The sequence below is a fragment of the Arvicanthis niloticus genome, chromosome 19 (genome assembly GCF_011762505.2).
Source record: "Arvicanthis niloticus isolate mArvNil1 chromosome 19, mArvNil1.pat.X, whole genome shotgun sequence".
Classification (NCBI taxonomy): domain Eukaryota; kingdom Metazoa; phylum Chordata; class Mammalia; order Rodentia; family Muridae; genus Arvicanthis; species Arvicanthis niloticus.
In genome coordinates, this window is record NC_047676.1 from 5,668,991 (window position 1) to 5,686,204 (window position 17,214).

Below are 17,214 nucleotides of genomic sequence, written 5' to 3' on the forward strand. Positions count from 1 at the left end.
AAGGTGGCTCTGTGGGTGGCCTAGAAGAATGTGATCTAATGGAATGTCCTGGAGAGAATTTGTCTTTGAAAAGTCAGTGCAGTTCATTGTGACTTAGGATTCCTCCTCCTCCTCCTCCTCCTCTTTCTTCTTCTTCTTCTTCTCTTCTTCTTCTTCTTCTTCTTCTTCTTCTTCTTCTTCTTCTTCTTCCTCCTCCTCCTCCTCCTCCTCCTCCTCCTCCTCCTCCTCCTCCTCCTCCTCCTCCTCCTCCTCCTCCTCCTCCTTCTTCTTCTTCTTCTTCTTCTTCTTCTTCTTCCTCTTCTTCTTGAGATATGACATCTCTACACATATCAATTGGCCTTGTACTGACTATGTAGCCCAGGCTTTTCTTGAAGTCACAGAAATCCTACTGCCCAGCCATCTGTTTGCTAGGATTATAGGCATATGGCCCAGACCTTGCAGGATTTCTAACTCAAAATGGCAAAGGGAGAGGAATTATCTGTATTCCTTGGGATACACACACTCTCCAGATGTATACACATGGAATAGTAGTCATAAAAATTATTCTGTGTGTGAAGAAAATATTGTGGGTAATTACCATAGTTATTGATTATAACACCTATTGCCTAACTTACCTGAGATGAAAGCTGGAGAAGTAGGCCGCCTGCATGATTTCCCGTTAAAGAGACTAGCTTATTTTTAGATCACAGGTATAATGCCTAGGCAAAGAGTGCTTCTCACTCAGCAAGGTGAGTATGGAGCCATCTAATGTTCCAAGGGCTAGGCCCTGCTTCCTAACAGGAATTGACAGGGATGACCTAACCAGTGATTGCAGAATGCTTGTACCAGGATTCAGCCATCAGTAGTACTTCCATAAAACTTAGTTTCTTCCCTTTCTTGACAACCAGAGAGTCTGGTTGCAGGGTCTCGTATTACCATATGATCCAGTGGTTCAAGCAAAGCACTGATGGTGTGACATGTCTACCTGCAGTGGGAGCCAGCTTGCCTGCATCTTCCCCGAGGGGCTGCCATTGTGGGGTAGAATTTACTCCTTTCAGAGTTTTTATTTCAAAACCTTAATCAATATAATTCAAGGTTTGATTAAATGCAGGATAATGCAGGATACCTACACCACAGTTTCTGGAAAAGCTGTCTAATAAATAAAACCCCTAGCCACTGGTGTACTGGTAAAAATACTGAACAAACTTTTTTTGTTTTAATCAAAGGGCCAGTGCAGTCTTACCAAAGAGCTTATCTTCATTAGAGAGTTAAGTGCACAATGCTTGCTGAGCTGAAAATGGAAGAAAGTGGATAGTGAGATCTTCTTAAAGCATCTAGACTATGATGAAGCATCTGTCTCTAAACCATAGCTTTTAATTTTTTATTTTACTTTTTATATTTTGGGAATAAATTATCTTCATAGAATATGTCATTGTCTTAGTTAAGATTTTACTGCTGTGAACAGATACCATGATGAAGGCAACTCTTATAAGGACAATGTTTAATTGGGGGCTGGCTTGCAGGTTCAGAGGTTCAGTCCATTATCATTAAGGCAGGAACATGGCAAACATCCAGTCAGGCATGGTGCAGGAGAAGCTGAGAGTTCTACATTTTCATCTGAAGGCTGCTAACAGAATACTGGCTTCCAGGCAGCTAGGATGAGGGTCTTATAGCCCACACCCATAGTGACACACCTACTCCAACAGGGCCACATTTTCTAATAGTGCCATTCCCTGGGCCAAGCATGTACAAACCATCACAATGATAATCAGTGTTTCCTCTCACTTAACTCCTCCCGGATCCTCCTCATCTTCCCACTTTCCTACTTCATGTCTTCTTTCTTTCATTTTTTGGAAAACAAACATGCAATGAAATAACTAACAAATAAGAATAAAAACCAAACAAAAAGCACAAAAACCACACATGCACACACATACACAACGACCTATAAAAACACAAAGTAGTAAACCATACTATATAAGCAAAAGTTTGGTAAGCAATACCAAAATAATACTCAAACACAACATGTAAGACAAAGTATCTGTAAAAATACCCCTAAGTTCATTTTGTATTTTCAGTTACTTCTGGGTGTGAAGCCTTCCCTTAAGAGAGATTCCACTGAAGAGAAATTATTTTTTCTTTTGTAGGTGGTTGCCAGTTGAAGCTAGCTTCTTGGCTAGGGTTGGAAACTTATGTTCATGTCACCTTTTTGGTCATGGGACCCTGTGTGGACTGAAGCTTGCAGACACTGTGCATGCTGCCACAGTGTAAACTCATATGTGCATCAGTCCTGTTGTGTCTGGAAAATGTTGTTTCCTTGGTGTCACTGATCGATCCCCTCTGGACATTCCAATATTTCTGAAACCATGGCTTTTTAAACTGTGATATTGGTCCAGTGTGCATCTAAGCTGTTTATGTCTTTAAACATATGAGTATGCTCAATTGTTTGTAGACAGCTTAACATGGAAAGTGAAACAGGTAAGACGTTCTCCTCGTAGAATGAATCGTTTGTGATGTGAGCCAAGAGCCTTCATATGTAAAGAGCTACCTATCACCCAATAACAACACTGGACCACACACTGAGTGTGTCCAGGAGGTGTTGTTGTTTTGATGTTTACTAAGAGTAACTGTATGTTTTCTGGGGGCTTACTAATCATCCTCTCAGGAAGAAGTCTTGTCTCATACTTCAACTTCAAAGCTGTGAAGGCTATAAATCAAGGGCACAAGAACAAAAGGAACCATTGGTAGCACAGTATTTTTGTTAAAACCTTCTATTTTCCAGGGATTCTGTAGAACCATTTCCTATGAAGCATTTTTGCAAGGAGAACCTCTGCTTGCAAATTTAAAAAGGTCTAAATAAGACATCATGGCTAACAACAATTTATTCATGTATCACTCAGGGTCAAAGAGAATGGTTTCTTTTAGTGTCATGTGGTCTGGCTGAAGAAGACCAGTGGGATATTCAGAGCCAGACAGTAGTCTGTTTTAGGGACCAAGTGTAAATTGAAATGCCATGACTAGAGGAACTTGTAGGCATTCTCTCTGGGCCCATTCCATTAGTCAAATATTTCCCATTATGAGGAAACATTTCCTGACATTGTATCTACAATTTTATCTTTTGTGTGATATTATAACATTCAGTTAATCAAATTACTCTATTAGCAGATCTGAAATAATATTTATTGATTCCCATTTTCTTGTTGAGTTACCACGATTATTTGAATAGAAAGCCAACCGGAAAAGGAGCTGATCATTGTTGCCTCGAATTTTCTTCGTCTGTCACAGAGACGCAAGATGCACATAGGAAGCAAGGTGGGGTATGGTCACGGACCACGGCATGATGGACACCGCAGCATCTGTGCTGGACAGGAGAACATTTTCCTGATTACAATGGCTTTGAATTCAACAGGCAAAATATTTGGTTATCCACTCTGGCTTCCTGGCTTTCTCTTACTATTAATAATTGCTGTTCAGAAAGAACAAAGAGCACCAGCCTTTGGATTCTGAAATTAATGGTGATAGAGTCAATTCATTTTTGTTTGCGCATAGTACTCATCTGCGGCTTGGTAAGACACAAATACAGTATTAGGCTTGGAAAAGGAAGACCTCATGTTCATTGAATAGGAACACAATGTCCTCCTGGCTGACTCATTGGCAGGTGCCTACAGCAATTGTGTTTTGTTGGGGACTTGATAAAACAGGACATGGAAAAATCAATATTCTGTGCTAGTAAGAGTCATACTTCATTAAGGAGGTACATTTGGGACCAGCAAAGAAAGGCCACGCTTTGCCCACAGGTTCTGGAATCAGGCTTCCTAGATAAGACATCCTTAATTGTGACACTGAGTTCCCAAGGACTTCGCCAGCACAAACAGGAGAATCATCATTTTTGGGGGCTTCTGGACGTATTTAACTGAGTAAAGAGTAAGTCTTGCCAAGAAAGCTTAGAACACAAGGTTCCACAGAAGGCTGCACCCGACTGATTCCCACATGATTTCCTCTCTACTGCTCCACACTGTCCCTTAAGATATGAACATTTGGTTAAGGAGGATGCTTTCATTAAACCTACCTATAGTTTGGGATTCTAAGGTGTTTGTTTGTTTGTTTGTTTGTTTGTTTTTCGAGACAGGGTTTCTCTGTATAGCCCTGGCTGTCCTGGAACTCACTCTGTAGACCAGGCTGGCCTCGAACTCAGAAATCCGCCTGCCTCTGCCTCCCAAGTGCTGGGATTAAAGGTGTGCGCCACCACCGCCCGGCGGGATTCTAAAGTCTTAATCCATTTAATAAAAACCACACTTACAAAATTTTAAAAAGTACTTGAATATATGCCAGATTTGTCTTATTCACTAATCCTATCTTTTCATCATTCAGAGGATACACATGGCTTGGATTGGAGTGTATGGTCTCAACTGGATAGAAGACCATCAGCAGCCATTGTCAAACAGGACATGTTCATTGTTTTCTTGGAACTGTGCAGTACTAACAGAGCCAACAAAACACGGCAAACACACAAGGTTATGACTGAGAAGCAGTCATGGAGTTTTGCTCCAGTCATTCTCAGGGAGCTAGTCTTCTGGGGGAAAAAAACACCCCAGATGGAAAACCAGGGCATTTTCCCATCTGCACTTGTAATTACCTTGGGTCTGCTCTCCTCCTATGCCTTCCCACAAATGCCTCCCTACTCCCATGCCTTCTTACCTCCCATGCATTCCTAGCTCTCATGTGTCCCCACCTCCTATGTCTTCCCACCTGTCCTACCCTCCCACCTGTTCATGTGCATTCCCCCCCCATGCCTTCTGTCCTCCCATTTATTCTCACTTCACATGCCTCCCAACCTCAGATTCCTTCCACCCCCCTGCTTCCTATTTCCATGCTTTCCCACCTCCACACTTCCCATCCTTCTAGTCTTCCACATCTTCCCATCTCCCATGCCTTCTTCTAGTACATCAAAGGCAAATAAACTCCTCTAAATTGACCCAGCGTATTGTATTTTCTTCTCTGACAGACATGTTTATTGCAACATGAGGTCTTCAGGCTTTAGAATGTATAATATAAGGAAAAGGCAGATTCATCAGATGTGGGAAATTTGAGAATGGTGGAATGAAACTCAGATGCCTCCAGTCACACTAAGGACCCAATTCACCAATACAAACTCTCCTCCAGTGTTTACTAAAGATATACTTGGAGCCAAGAGAGCTGGGACTCCAACCATAGGAAGGCTAGGGACTTGAGGCCTTCTATGGGGATAGAATAACAGGCAGTATTTTGGAGCAGGAGTCTCCAAGGGTTTTGGTAGAGCACTGGAGTACAGAGAGGCAAACGTGGTGTGTAAGGAGAGTCCTAGCCTGGCTCTGAAAGCCCTTTCCTTGCCACCATCCGTAGTGCTTATCATACATCATCAGAATGCCCAGTGTCTATGCTTGTCTTTCTAGGACATCTTTCTTGGTGTCAGGGAACAAAGTAAACTAACAAGTTATGTAGGCATGTAAGTTCTTTTCAGAGAATATATTTCTAAATTCTTGTCTTGTGATATCAAATTCTTCCATCTGCTAGGGTTCCCTGGGCCAAGGTCTCTCACCTCTTGCAGAACCAGAAAAAGTCATTGTTGGACTTGATGTCTTAGTTCTTATTGAAGACAAGTCAGGCTAAGAATGTGGAGTAACCTTTTAAAAAGTAAACACTAAAGAAAGCAACTAGCGATGGCCTGTAGTGTAAACCTTTGCCTCAGCATGTGAGCAGCCTCCTGTTATAAACTCCGTTGGACTGTCAGCAATTCTCTTCTGGATCTTCCATCTACCATCCACCATTTCTTCTCTCATTCCATCCTTCACACGGTGCTAAGAGCCAGCAGCATTCCTGGAAGAGAAATGAATGTCTCAGACAGAACCTTTAACTCTTACATCGAGGCCACAGTTATTAACATTAACTGTGAAGTCTTCCACCAGTGAAAAGTTTAACAAAAATGTTTGTGCTTAAGAGATATGTATGTATCCATGAACAACAACTTCAGTTCTTTCCACTAGTGAAAACTAAAAGGATTCAAGCCAAATCAAATCGCAGTCATGACAGAGAAGGCTGCCTTCTTGGGCTGCCACCCTTTGCAAGGTAAATCACCTTCAGAGCATTCTGTTTAGTATTGAGTTTCCTGTTTGCCTTATTAAGGCAAAAAACTATGTCAATGTGTTCACCTTTCGGGAGTATATCTCCATTCATGACTAATTGTCAAGATTTGGGAAAAAGTCATCATGCTTATGTCTACAAATTAAATACATTTTGAATGATCATCTTTCAAAAAAAAAAACCTCATTACTGTGTTCACTGGTTATATAACAACTCAGTCCTCTTTAGGGGTCCACACTTCATCAGTCATCTGAGAACATTTCTGATGTCATTTGACAGATTAAAATATATACATAATGTACACATATATTTGAATAATAGCTTATGTGACATTCTAACTTTTAAAATCGTCTATTGTGTTAATTAAGAGGTATTTTTCTAGTATAGGATACCAAATACTGTTGTCTAGGACATGTACTTAACTGGCTCACAGACAATTTTTAATAGAATGCCAAGACTTGAATAGTACAAATGGTTTCCTTTCCTGCATTCTTACACTGAAGACCCCAAGAGTTGTTACCTTGTGACTGGACATTAGAGAGAGAGAGAGACACAGAGGCAGGTAGGCTCTGATACTGTACCCATATGTTAAGCTCTACTTTCCTTAGTAATACAAAATTATGCCATGTACTATCCATCACGAGACATGTATACAAGATAATGGGCCCATGGTACGTGGAGACTTCAAATGTTTCATGGGACAGATAACCAAAGATAATCACAATGAAGGCAACAGGGAACCTCTAAGACTTGCTGTCTTTGCACTTAGTGCCATACAGGTGAGCAGCAGGTACTTAATCACCCCCCCCCCACACACACACACCTCACATTACATATACCTGTATGTTGTTTTATTATATTATTCTACCAATAAAATTGTACATAACATGTACATAAAATTGTACATAATTTTTGACATAACATGTCAAAAGGCAGGGCATTCTGATTTCTTCTGGAACTGTCCAATCACAGCACAACACGTTCTTTCCTTGACTTAGCCACAGAAAATTTAGATTTAAAAGAAGATGATCCTATTCTCTCAGCTCTGATTGAAATTAAAATCATGTATCATTAGAGTTCAGGATCTATAAAGACAAAATTTGACTTTACAGGTTTGTGTTACTTCCAAAAAATGTTTGATAAATAAAAAGATCTAAATATACACTATTTGGAAAAGAGAACTCACTCCCCACCTCTCACCTCTCTCTCTCCACTCTCTTTCTCTGTACATGCCAGTGAGTGTGTGTGTGTGTGTGTGTGTGTGTGTGCATAAAGAGCTATTTTGTAATTCTGGGATCAAACCCATGTATTGCTTAGGGTGAGCAAATACTTTGCAGAGATAACTCTCAGCCCCACAGCCACCTTAATCTTACAGTTCAGGACAATGATAACACATGATTGTTTCCTTCAGTACACATCCTAGCCTGTCTTCTATAATAAGATCCTTCATTACTAGGCAGATGCATTATCATTTATATGAAAAGACTACATTTTCCCAGCTTCCCTTGCTGGGTTGGCCAGTGGTCAATAGCTGGAAAGGGATAATTGTTAAAACTCATATCCAATTTCATGATTTCATTTTCTTTGCAACCGATTAATATTGCCATCCATGTTTTTACCACATTTTAAAATACATAATATGCACCTAAGTTGATGCCATTTCCCAGTGATTGTGAGTAGAGCAGCCGTGAACATGGATGAGCAAGTGTCTCTGAAGCAGGATATGAAGTCCTTTGAGGATATGGCCAGCAGTGTGGCATAGCTGGGTCATCTGGTGGCTCTGTCTGTAGTGATTTGGGAAACCTCCTGATTGGTTTCCACAGAAGTTGTATGAGAGCTCCCCCCTTCCACATTCAAGCCATTCATAATTGGGTGAGATGGAATCTCGAAGCAGTTTTAATCAGCTTTTCCCTAATAACTGAGCGTGCTGTACGTGTTGTAATGTTTGCTAGCCATCTTTGTTTATGATTTTGAGATTTTTTTTTCAGATTCATAAACCATTTTTCATGGAGTTCATTTCCTGAAGTTTTACCAAATCCTCAAGTTCAGCATTCAGTCAGCACGCATTGAAAATGGACGTTGATATGACCAAATACCTGACCAAAAGTAACTTACGGAATCCAGATGTTCTCGTTCACAGGTCAGAGGATGCAGTCCATCATGGGGTTGTGGGAGCAGGCATGGCGACAGAAACAGCTTCCTCATGGTACCAAACAGGGACAGAGGAAGCAGAATGCCACAGTTAGCTGGATATCACCCCTTTCTCTTCTTGTTTAGTTTAAGGGAGCCCATCCCATGTGACCTGCTGTCTATAGTCAAGAGTGGTATTTCTTTTTGCAACTGGTTCTCACAGACACAACTAAATACACCATAGGTATTTAACAATTCAATTAAGTTTAACAAGTTAATCCTCTGTTTTACAATATGAAAAATGGTTTGTCTGCTGTTAGGGTCTCGATCGCTAACTCACCACTCAGCTCCCCATCTATGGACTTCTGTGCTGAGGCCCTAGTTACCAACTGGCTGACATATCACACTTTCTACCAGCCTCACTTCCATGGGTCTACTTCTTTCTTAGGTACAATTGTTGATAATGAAAGTTTGGGCTTAGGCTTTATGTCTAGCCCTGTCTCCTCCCATGTTTTCTTATCTTTCTGAAGATACTCTAAGGTACTTCCTAGACACCCAGCATGGATCAAGGGTTAAATCTTAGGCTGAAGAATCATTCAGATTGAATAATGCACACTTCAATGGCTGAGAGCATCTTTTTTTTCTATATTCAACACCAAGCACAGAACTTTACATCCAAGTGGTTGTTAAAGGTCAATTACTTAAATGATGTTTGTAAAAATCCATCTGAACCATCTGAAACTCTCAGGGTTGACGTGTGAATTATCAGAATAGATGTATTCTATTTTCTACCCAGTTTTCAACTATAGAGCACTAGTAACTGCAATAGATAAACCAGCTTCTTAGAGTTATTTCTTATAAGCATATAGTGACTTCAAATCCTACCAATTATTATTATTACTATTCTTATTCTTATTCTTATTCTTATTCTTATTCTTATTCTTATTCTTATTCTTATTACTTATTGATGTTTTTCTCACAGGAGTTTATCCCTGACTGTCTTTACAAAGGTCAACTCAAATGTGATGAAAGATTTTAATATATGGCCCCTATAGTCTTAGTGAGAAAGGTCCTCCTAGAGCTAATGTGTCTAAGCATTTGGTCCCCCGTTGGTGGCCTTGTTTGGGAAGATTCTAGAACCTTTAGGAGACAGACCTTTCTGGAAGAATGTATCACAGGAGCTGAGATTTGAGCTTTTTATAACTTGTCTCCATTTCCTGTTATCTGTTTTTATTTTCTGTGTGATGATGAAATATGATCGTCTCTGCTTCCTGACAGACAAGCTGGCTTCACATTTTTGTTCACAGGCATTGCTACTATGATGGGCTATGTGCCCTCTGGAACTGGATGCCAAAATAGTGCATTTTCCTATTTAAGTTTGATGTCATAACAATAGCAACTGCTCTACTTTGCTGTCCAGGCCTGTGACAAATTCCAGACCAACACATCTTAGGAGAAGCAAAGGGCTCCTTTCATCTACCCTTCCAGGTCACAGTCCTCGGGGTAAGTCAGGGCAGAAAGTCAAGAAGAGGCCACAGAGGAAAACACTGCTTGCTGGCTCACTCAAGGATTTATGCTGAACTGGTTTTCTTATGTAGACCTGAGCTATCTCTCAAGGGATGACACTTCCCCACAAAGGTCCAGGCCCTTCCACATCTGTTATCAATCATGACGATGACCCCATGGCATTCCCAAAGGCCAATCGGATCAAAGGCAATTCTTCAGCTGCTGTTTCCTCTTTGGAGGTGATGTGTGTGCGCGTCAAATTAAATAAAAACTAATCATGAAACTAATGTCTCCTGAATCTCAAAAACCTTCTGTTTATCTTATTCCAAGTGTTAAAACAAAAGCACCATCTCAGCTACCTTCTTTGTTATCTTTCATTGTATTTGATTTTAGACATGTACAGATAATTACAGATTATCACAAATAAATGGAGATTAAACACTTAAGAGTTCATCTTCTGTGGTGAAATCAGTACTTGACATGGCCAAAAACTATTCATAATGTTGACAAAATCTCTATGTTCAAAAGAAGAGAGCAATTAATCTCTATGGTAAGAGTAAGGTTGCCAGATCTTTGTGTCAGACTCTGTATCTATATACAGAAGTTTAAATTATTGAATGAAATCTCTCAGATAACACTTGTAGTCCTCATTATTCTTACATCTTCAAAGCTGAGCATAATGAGATCCAGAAGACAAGACATACATGTATGGAAACAAAGGTAGAGTCCTTCCCAAGTCACAAATGCTGTCATTACAACCTCTGAGATTCCCTGTGTTCAGAAATGCTCACAAACATGTTTTGTGTTTGAAATTCTGCTGTGTATCCACCTGCCCATGCTTGACAATTTTAGAAGCAGAAACATTTAGTTCACAATATCTTTAAGGTTTACAGGGAATTTCTTAAATATATATATATAATTTCTAAGATACTATACTCATTTTATTATGAATACCTTGTTTTACATTTGCAGTAACAGATGGAAGACTAGAAAATTACAACTGCATCATGCATGTCCATATTTTATTCTGAGCTTTAGAATTTCTACTTTGTGTTTGCTTTCTGTTCTGGAACTCTCCAGCATTCCACTTTACACATGTCTCCATGGTGCCTGAAGGTCCTCTCAACTGTGATGAATATTCTACTTTCATTCTGTCACTGGATAAAAATATCCTAAACAAACAAAAAACAAACAAAAAACCCACAAACAACAACAACAACACTGAGAAGAAAGTGTTTATTCAGCTTACAATTCCAAGTTATAGTCTATCATACTGGGGATGTCAAGGGTGGGACTCCAGGAGCTAATCACAAATCCACTGTGAAGGGCAGAGAGAAGGAAACACGCTGCTGTATTGGTGCTGCCTGTTTGCTATCCTTTTCATTCTTACACAGTTCGTGAATCCTGTCTAGGGAATGGTGCTGCCACAGTGGTCTAAGTCCTCTCACTTTGATTAACAGCCAAGACGATTCCCTTGAGACATGTCCACAGGATAGCCTGATCTAAGTGTTCTGACAGTTGTAGCTCTCATCCCAGATGGTTCTAGGTTCTGGCAAGTTAAAATGTAGAACTAAACAGTGCAGGTTTTTCAGACTTCCCTTGTTCCAGTGACCTTGATAATAACTGCCAGGTAGTTTGTTGAATGGCCCTCAGTTTGCATCTATCTGATGCTTTTTCATCGATGTGACATAGGATCACACTGAACAATGGAATGCACACCTTTAATTTCCCAGTACTCACACTGCAACTCACCGAAGAGATGGCAGGAAATGATTGAAAGATCCACTGGAAACACAGACAACTCACTGTGGGTTGCCTTAGCTCCGTAAAGATGCATTTCAAAAGGAAAGGGGCATTCTCAGAGCCACAGCCTTTCTGTCTCAGGATACATTAGTACAGTAATATATGCAGAAGAACAAACATCAATAAACTCTTCACAGCTATTAATTCTGATACACTCCTGGACTGTTAAACACTCGTATATGTTGCTCCCTTTATCATAATATACTTTTAATGCTAGTGTTCTTTCATGAATAAATACTAAATGAGAAGGCTCTGGGAATATCCACTTGCTCTTGGTCTGAAGCTCTTCATAAGTTTTAAGTGCTGATGATGCAATTTAGATTTTTAACTCTCCAGAGGCGAGCATGCTACGGAGAGAGCTAAAGTAAATGCCTAGAGAAGTGCTAATATGCTTTGCATCCTGCTGGACCTCAAGGTTTAGTAGGACTCTACAGTTAGCAGAGAAGAAATTAAGTGAACAGTTGTCACATACACTTGGAAATAAAAGGCTCACTTTATGTATGATAAAAAGTTGGTTTCCGATGTTGGTGAGTCAATTCGACAAAACTAAACAGAGAAAGGGCAACTAATGATATAATATTGACAATACTGAAAGTAATAAACGATGAAGCTAGTCAAACACTGATGTCACTGTATCACGGTCAGGCTCAGCCAATAGTTCCGCGTGAAGTTTTACTTATTTACTCATGAAAACTGCAGGGCAGTGGCTGCTGTTTTATTCTAAGAAGGACATGGAATCAAGAGGGATGATGACATAGCCCAGTGGTGAGAGCGCCTGTCAGGCATGCAAAACGGTCAGTCTCCAATACTACCAAAAATTAATAAAGAAAGAAAGAAGGGAATGGTCCTCAAGAGAAATATCATGCCTCTGGTCACATGAACGGTGACCATGGGAAACTACTTGTGGTGCACTCACTTTCCCAGAGCTAAGTTATCTGATGAGAACAACACCTGGCGGAAAGCACCAGACAGGGCTGAGTGGACAGCTGCCTGGGAAACACGCGTGAGAAAATTCGGTGAAGATATTTCCTCTTGCTATAGAGTCTAAGGAATCAGATATTAGATAGAAGTGATTTGAGACGCAGTGCAGCTTCCTACATTAGTGTGAGACCCGGACCTACCTTCCACAGAACAGCTGTCCCCTCTGGAGCCTTAGGTGACCCACTGAATGCAGAGCTTTGACATTTAGGAATTTTCTATATCTGTGAAGGAAAATCGTCAGCTCCCTCAGTGCCTCTTCACTGGGAGAGGTCCTTCCCTGGGTCACTGTAGTTTGAGTGAACAAGCTCAAAGCAATTCCAGGTCAGCCCAAGGCTTTGGGGAATCCCAATCCTTCATGTTTGAAACTATAAATTGAACCATTTTTTTTCCCCTGCCCTAAACTGAAAGCTGTAGCCATTTCCTGCTTTCTTAGGAAAACCCATATTGTCTGGATTTACATTCCATTAGTGTTGGTAATTATTACTGAGCTGGCCAGGCAGTTACATACAAAACACATGGGGTTGTAATTGTTACAACTGGCATCACAGTAAACTGATAGGTTAGCTATCTGGAAAAGGGCAAAGGCAGCCTTGATTCCTTCTCTTTAGAGAAGCCAGCACTTAATAATCAGCCTCCATATGTTCTTGTTTCCTGGTATCCCCAGAGCACAGTTGGAAATATCACACAAATTATAACAGGCAGTGTGCGAGCTTGTTCTGAACTCCGCAGAAAGGGAAGCTATTTGTTTAAACAGTGAAGTGCATTAGAAATCTGGCGTGCACACAAGGGGAAGGTTACTCCCATGGTCTTCAGTAGAGATACACATATATTTTTCCAGAAATTTCCAAGCTGTCCCTTTGGAATCACTACCAAGAGTTCTAAGCTCCACAACTTTTCCATAGAGCTCTATCCTTACAGACCTGTGAATTATTGTTTTATCACATACACATACCTTATTGTGCAGCAGACAGAAATCCAAATTACCTTTCTTTGTGAGCCCTGTCCAGTGGTCTCCTGGTGTTTCTGTATATACCTTCCTAGGTCATAGCTTCTCCGGTTATTCCCATTGTTAAGAGGAAAAAGATTTTATTTACTTTGAGACAGAATATGTGCCTCTTTGTTCAAAACACAACTGTTTACTTTTTAGGACTTTGCCAGTTTCTTCAAGAGATGCAGGATATGCTGATATAGTCACATTGTGAGCTGAGATCCTCAACCCTTTTGTAGCTACAAATATACTTACTTGTATGTCCATGTGCACACTTATCTATAAGCTGTACTTAACTAATACACAATGATAAAAAAAATCTAAAATTTCATATTGAATTTAATTAAAATGATATTCTTTTATACTTCTCAGAGTAATTGGAAGTTAGTTGAAAGAATCAGTTTTAAAAACAGTTAAACTTGGTTTGGAGTCTCACTTCCACTGTCTGGGTGTCTCACAGTTCAATCCTCAGTATGTCCAAAATGGAAAAATCTAAATATTCAGAATTCCCTCTACTTCGTGGTTTTGTCTCATACTTTTCTAAACCAAACTTCATTTACATAAGGACCCCAACCCTGAGGGAAGGCCAGATGGCTCAGTGGGAAGAGACACTTGTCACCAAGTCCTAGGATCTCAGTTCAATCCCGAGACCCACATGATGGAAGGCGTGAGTCAACACTCATAAGTTGTGCCCTGACCTTCACATGAATAGCTATTGTTGAGAAAAATATAAGGTTACAGGATGGCTTTAATATGTAGTAAACACATGACAACTATGTCTTTGTTGAGGTTCCCAAACAGTTCTACATGGTATTTATTATGTCTGTGGAAGACATGAGGAGGAACAGGCAAAATGGAAGCACACATGTAGAATGAACAATATAATGCATAGGTGATGAGTCACCTCCAATCCTCTACTCCAGAAAGGCAGAGCCAAGTTGTAGATACCACTGGCCTCATCTGTCCCTGGCCATGTGTCTGCTGGTGCCAAGACAGCAGCATTTTGCTTGACATCCAATTTCAGAAGACAGATGCAGCAGAGGCAACTGGCTATTCATTTAGTGAAAACAAATGGTGGCTCTGCCTGGAATGTTTTTGGGAATCCTTTGGAAACAATCACTGTTCTTTTGCTCTGTAATGAATGTTTTCTCTGTTCTGATGTTCTAAGCTGCACAGGAAAGAGCCCAGTATCAGTAGATGCATCTGAGTTATTTAGGTCCAACTGGTGTGAGGGATGTGGATGCTTCTCTTTCTCATTAGGAACAAACTCCATTTTAGATGGTTAACTACATTAGAATTTCTGGGAAGTTTTGTTGCATGTGTAATATCTGATTAACAAGACATACAAAATAGAACTTTTATTTCAAAATGGTATGTTTTAGGGAAAAAGACGTATAAGTTGCAAAGAAGGAAATTGTCCTCCTCTCACGATAAAGTCTTTGTCTCAGGGTTTTACTGCTGTGAACAGACACTATGACCAAGGCAACTCTTACAAAAACAACATTTAATTGGGGCTGGCTTACAGGTTCAGAGGTTCCGTCCATTATCATCAAGGTGGGAACAATGGCAGCATCCAGGCAGACATGGTGCAGGAGGAGCTGAGAGTTCTACATCTTCATCTGAAGGCTGCTAGTGGAACACTCACTTCCAGTCAGCTAGGATGTTGGCCTTTAAAGCCCATGGCTACAGTGACACATCTACTCCAACAGGGCCACACCTTCTAATAGTGCCATTCCCTGGGCCGAACATATACAAACCATCACAGTCTTGTTCTCCAAATTTAAGGATGGTCTGTCAACATGATGATTTATTAATATGGCACAACACGTGACCCTTAATTCTCTGTTAACTAATTAAAGATGTTTATCTTTAGAGTTTCGATGTCATAGATGATTTAGCTACCTACCATGAGCTGCACGGTGACTAGGCACAAAACCTACATCTTTGGTCCACCACAAAGTTCATTTTGGATCAATGGCACATTTAAGTATGATTTGTCTGTTATGATAATGCAGGTTTACTAGTGATCGGATCAGTGGGAAAGGAGCCAAGTGTGAGCCGTCAGCAGAGAAGGACTACCACTGGTTAACCCTAGAGAGAAGATGTACTTGCCTAAGTAGTTTAGACTTAGACACTTCTTTGCACTCAATTAAACCAACACTCCTCTGCTTGTGAGACTTTCTGATGGTAGCCTTTGGTCTGAGAAACCCAGGACAACATCTCTAAACCTGTCTTTCTGAGTCTCAATTCAGACTATATCCACTGAAGTTTCCAGGGAGGAGACTCCATCCAGAGCACAAACACACATTCCTAATTGCTCTGCTACAAGTGACTTGAAGTTTAAGGATGCTTAAGCATAGGCCTAGATTCCTCCTCTTCTTGACTATAACATTAGCCTGTCTAACTCCAGGTATACCATCCATAAATGTCCCTTTACATCACCTGTACCTGTCAGAATGCTTCCTTCTACTGACTCCATGGGGTGAAGGCTTTTAAAGCACTTGGTGAGATGTGTTACTGTAGAGGAAATCTGCTTTCTCTGCGGGTGAGGCAGTGAGAGACCAGCAATTGATTTTTTATTTTCCTCAGGAGTAAATCTTTGAAGAACACTAAAAGATGCATTAACTACAACAACAAAAGCCATGTTGGCCCTGTGATGGGGGATGGGTTTAACGGGTAAAGTTATTTGCAGCGAAGCCTTCTTGCCTGGATTCCTGGGACCTACATGATGGAAGGGAGCGGACTGACACCCTCTCACTGGCTTCTGAGCTCTATTTGAATGCTTTATCGCATATGTGCACATATACACACAAATAAAGTAATCCATAGCTATCTTGACAAGGGAGGAGCTGAGATATACACAAACTTTCTTTAGATTATTGCTTTTTTAGACTATGGAGATTTGGCCTTTGAAATAAACTCTGAGGAATTGTTAGCACAAGGTTCATCAAACATTTTTTAAAGGCAAAAATTGTAAATATTTTAGGTTTTGCCCAAGAGGTATGATTGAAGATACCGTGTAGGGATTGATATGGACCATTTAAATCATTCTAAAATGCCAAAGCCTGTACAAAAAACCAGACGTGTATTACAGATTATTTAAGCATATGCCCTAGGCTTCATGTGCTGTTGTAAATGTCTCCTCTCTTAAGCAAAATTAAAAGAAGAAGCTTAGTTGTGGGTAAATTCATGTTGACAATTTTATAACCTTATAAACAGCTCAAAGCACCTTGAGCTGACTCATTCTCGATAACTTAAATATTTGTGAAGGCAAGACTAGAAAATGAGGTAAAAATTGGGTTTTCTCTGAATTTATGGTCACACAGTTGGCATTTTTAAGGTGGACTAAGAAATACAGAGTGCCCAGTTTTCAGGTTACAGCCTTCCTTCATCCATCCTTCCATGTAACAGCCTTTGAGACTATTCTCAGAAAACACTAATGGATAAAAAAACAAACAACAAACAAACAAACAAAAAAAAAACCATTTGCTTTGTTGTAGAAGATAAACTACTGCAGAAGCAAGAAACACATCACCGGTGTGACTGTAGCTCATCTGGGAATATCACCGTTATGATCGAAGGACAGCTAAAGAGAATGCATACAATACACGTGCATGCTTGACTAGAAGGTGGGCATGGTCAGTACTTAGCAACATCTCTCAGAAAATCCCTGAAGGGCAAACATTAAGGCATATTGGCTTCTGTAT

At 40.3% G+C, this 17,214-nt stretch overlaps 1 long non-coding RNA gene across 1 annotated transcript; it reads right to left on the bottom strand.

The window, feature by feature from the left end:
- Positions 1 to 5,631: 5,631 nt before the first annotated feature.
- Positions 5,632 to 8,295, bottom strand: LOC143435134 (uncharacterized). The gene is made up of 2 exons (XR_013105139.1): positions 8,215 to 8,295; positions 5,632 to 5,835 (listed from the first exon to the last, which is right to left on the bottom strand). It is a non-coding gene; the product is annotated as an uncharacterized LOC143435134 (long non-coding RNA).
- Between the last annotated feature and the right edge of the window lie 8,919 nt (positions 8,296 to 17,214).